At 36.5% G+C, this 4647-nt stretch overlaps 1 long non-coding RNA gene across 1 annotated transcript; it reads right to left on the reverse strand.

Moving 5' to 3' along the window:
- Window positions 1-302: 302 nt before the first annotated feature.
- Window positions 303-2397, reverse strand: LOC131737371 (uncharacterized). The gene is made up of 3 exons (XR_009328989.1): window positions 2371-2397; window positions 1190-1249; window positions 303-477 (listed from the first exon to the last, which is right to left on the reverse strand). It is a non-coding gene; the product is annotated as an uncharacterized LOC131737371 (long non-coding RNA).
- Between the last annotated feature and the right edge of the window lie 2250 nt (window positions 2398-4647).

A 4647-nucleotide genomic window follows, 5' to 3' on the forward strand; every position in this document is an offset into this window, starting at 1 on the left:
ACAGTATCTGACATTTTTCATATAAACAGCTCTAAAGAAACACTTTACATAAATAGTAGGTCTAGCCCAGAATACAAAAGGAAAAACATTTTATGGGCTATTTTGTCATTGTGGTAAAGTGGCTGCTGATTGTGAACTGGTGCAGAGGTGATACAGTGCAGGAATAATCACAGACAATTGTAATCCAGATTGGAAAGATTTATTTTGGTTTATAATCTGGATCTGGTGACCAAATAATAAGCCCCGGTAATAAACAGCAATATGTAAAACACAGAGAAAACAGGGATTGCAGCCCTAAATAATAAAGACAAGTTATCTGCCCCACAATAATACTTGCCACAATCACCCATCCTGGTGCGTGCAGTAGTGCTCGTAGTGGGTGATAACAATTTATTATAGTTCGTGACAGTTTTAGTGCAGTGTTGATCCGGTTTTGTGCTGGCCCTTGGCGACAGCTCCGGATTCATGTTTAGCCATCTAGTGATAACAAAAACACAGACAGTTACTAAACAGACAAGAGCAAACAAACAAAACACTCACAAATATTTTTCAGTACACTTTCTCTGCGTCTCACACGGTCCTTCCAGCTTCTCACATAAACCAAGTGAAGGAAGATTTACGATTCTCCGGCCCCTTTATGCTATCATGCATGACCCCTTGGTCTCACAGGTCGGGAGGGAGATTTACAACCAGAATTTATATTTCTGTCACAGTCATGCAGAAACATTAATGTCACATTCCATATCCTATCCTCTATTTAACAAATAAATAATAATTTTAATAGTTAAGATAGAATCAGAATCCCAGCAATGATTTGTTTAATCAGTTCATCCTGATAGAGCAACTGTCAGTTCTGCGGTATAAGTGACGCATAGGCTACAAGTTGTGTTTTTTTTTTTGTCTTTATTTTTAGTATGTACTCTAGCAATAGGTTCATAAAAGGGCTTTTATGTTTACTTACGTTTAGTAAAATTTAAGAAACGTCAACCGCCAGAATTGTATAATTTATGGGTGATCCAGAGACACACTGGAATAAAGCACAGTAAGACAGAGAAAGTCTACTCTATGCAAGATTTAGCTGTAACTCAAAGGCAGAAAATTTGCCAGACGTTGTTCAAGAAATGGATTTTAAGGCTACCAAACAGATGAGAAAAAGGCTGTGAGCATGAAGAAACCCTGAAGCACTCACGTGATCCTGCGGGACAATGTTTATAAACACAGAAACACACGAGTCTGTCTTCTTCATATCCTGAAAATGAGAGTCCAGAAAGAGGCAAGAAGAAATCCAAGTTGCCAAAAACATACATTATTAAGAGTTTAAAGTCTGAATGTATGAAATGTCAGTTAGGGGAGACTGTTTTCCTTTTCTATTTGTGCCATATGAATGAACTGCATATAACTGGAGACATGCATGTATTCTTTCTGCCGACATCTTTTGAAAACAAGCCGACACCTCCATAAGCATTATACTTTTTAACTATTAGATGAAATATTTACTTAATATTTAAAAACTGCAGCAATAACCATGCTGCATGATTAATTTATTAATAGCGTTATAATTAAATTATACCAAATCACGTTTGTATTTACAATGAAGGGAACATACAGTATACTGTGTCACCCAAATGCTTAATGTCAGCAAAAACATGTATTATGTTTTCCCTTGGTTGTAAATAAAAATGTGATTTGGTATAATTTAATTATAGCACTATTAATAATAAATGAATCATGCAGCATGATTATAGCAGTAGTTTTTAAGTACTCCGTAAATATTATGTCTAACAGTTAAAAAGTACAATGTGTATGGGGCTGCCCGTGTTTGTTTTCAAAAGATGTTGTTACAGACATGTATACAAACCAATGGAATACTTTGTGTGGGTGTGTGTGCATATATATATATATATATATATATATATATATATATATATATATATATATATGTATATATATATATATATATATATATATATATATATATATATATATATATATATTTAGGTCGACATGCATGCATGTCGACCTAACACGGTTAACTCATTGGTTGCTGACTTTGAGACTTGCCAGTGGGTATAGCACGCTAGTCAATGCAAGGGAATTGTGTCCTGGGCTTTAGAAACTTAAATATTTATGATTAAGTCTAAATACTTTGGATAAAAAGCAACACAAGTCCAAGTTCAACAAACACTGATTTTTTTTCTGTTTCTGTAGCGCAAGAAGTACAATGCCTAATCCTTTGCTTAAATCTGTGGGTATTATAGGTAACAAATTGTCGTATCCATGGAAACTTATAACAGGAAGTAAAAAACAAATTCCTGTCATTATGTTAATGCTGATCAGCTTAAAAGATTATATGCAATTGAAGTAACTCACCATAAAATGAACAGCTGGTGCTTTAAGAAATTATACTTTGGGGCTCTTGAGTTGTGCATCCAGGAAAGATGCTCTGTGTGGACTGCATGATGCACCCTATAGCCTGGAGACTGAGCGTTCGAATCCAGGCTATGTCATTGCTGACCGTGACCGGGAGTTCCTAGGGGGCAGAGCACAATTGGCCATGTGCTGCCCGGGTAGAGAGGGTTTAGGTCGGCAGGGCAATCCATGGTTCACTGCGCACCAGCGACTCCTGTGGCTGATAGGGCGCCTGCGGGTCTGCTGTGGAGCCATTCACTATAGGTCTGATGGCTTCGCTGTGGGTCTGCAGTTTGAAAAAAGATGGCTAGGCAGGGACAAGTTTCGGAGGACACGTGTGTCAGCTGCCGTTTCCCAAGTCACTGGGGGGTTGCAGCGGTGAACCTAGATTAATAAAATAACAATTGGTGATTCCAAATTGAGGAGAAAACTGGGGTAAAAATCATTGGCTCAATAAGTAAAAAAATAAAATATATATACTTTGGAACTGTGCCTAAACAGAAGCATCACACAATAAACATCCAATATAGAGATGTAAGAACATGTTCAAATTAAATCCAAACTACTGTGAAAAAGGCTTGGCGCTTGATCAAGTTTCTTGCACTTTCTGGCACAAAAAAGCTTATTTTTAAATAAAGTAAAACAAATACTGTGGAAATTCCTTGTTCTTTAGCCAGGTGTTGTTTAAATGTGTTATGTGACAATAAAAAAATGACACCCCTGTTTTGCAATTTCTGTTCCCCTAATAAAATTGTTTTGAGGATTTAAAATAATTGAGGAGAAATTAACACGTGGCCTTACAATAAACCAAAGATGCACAGCCAAGTAAAGCTTATAGAAAAGTAAAATAATAGAAGTCATGTTTTTAATTATATAAATGCTTGTTAACCCACAATTTCATTTTCTTCAGAAAAAAAGAAATACAATTTTATAAAAACTTAAAATGTTTGGATTATCTATTTTTATTACCTCATCCTTTTTTTAATTTTACACAAAATAGTTTGATTTGCATCCTTGTAGTAACAATCATTAGTAACAATCAATAATACAATTTATATATATATATATATATATATATATATATATATATATATATATATATATATAATAATAATAAATATATATATATATATACAGACATGCTCAAATTTGTTGGTACCCCTCCACAAAAAATGAAGAATGCACAATTTTCTCTGAAATAACTTGAAACTGACAAAAGTAATTGGCATCCACCATTGTTTATTCCATATTTAATAGAAATCAGACTTTGCTTTTGATTTTTTATTCAACATAATATTGTAAATAAGAAAACAAATGAAAATGTATTGGACAAAAATGATGGGACCGCTAACCTAATATTTTGTTGCACAACCTTTAGAGGCAATCACTGCAATCAAACGTTTTCTGTAGCTTTCAATGAGACTTCTGCACCTGTTAACAGGTAGTTTGGCCCACTCTTCCTGAGCAAACTGCTCCAGCTGTCTCAGGTTTGATGGGTGCCTTCTCCAGACTGCAAGTTTCAGCTCTTTCCATAGATGTTCGATAGGATTCAGATCAGGACTCATTGAAGGCCACTTCAGAATAGTCCAATGTTTCGTTCTTATCCATTCTTGGGTGCTTTTAGCTGTGTGTTTTGGGTCATTATCCTGTTGGAGGACCCATGACCTGCGACTGAGACAGAGCTTTCTGACACTGGGCAGTACGTTTCGCTCCAGAATGCCTTGATAGTCTTGAGATTTCATTGTGCCCTGCACAGATTCAAGGCACCCTGTGCCAGGTGCAGCAAAGCAGCCCCAAAACATAACCGAGCCTCCTCCATGTTTCACTGTAGGTATGGTGTTCTTTTCATTGAAAGCTTCATTTTTTCATCTGTGAACATAGAGCTGATGTGACTTGCCAAAAAGCTCCAGTTTTGACTTATCTGTCCAAAGGACATTCTCCCACAAGGATTGTGGCTTGTCAATATGCATTTTAGCAAATTCCAGTCTGGCTTTTTTATGTTTTTCTGTCAAAAGTGGAGTCCTTCTGGATCTTCTTCCATGGAGCCCACTTTCGCTCAAAAAGCGACGGTTGGTGCGATCAGAAACTGACGTACCTTCACCTTGGAGTTCAGCTTGTATCTCTTTGGAAGTTATCCTTGGTTCTTTTTCTACCATTCGCACTATCCTTCTGTTCAATCTGGGGTCGATTTTCCTCTTGCGGCCGCACCCAGGGAGTTTGGCTACAGTTCCATGGACA

This window comes from Acipenser ruthenus, chromosome 6 (assembly GCF_902713425.1).
Source record: "Acipenser ruthenus chromosome 6, fAciRut3.2 maternal haplotype, whole genome shotgun sequence".
In the NCBI taxonomy this organism is placed as follows: Eukaryota; Metazoa; Chordata; class Actinopteri; order Acipenseriformes; family Acipenseridae; genus Acipenser; species Acipenser ruthenus.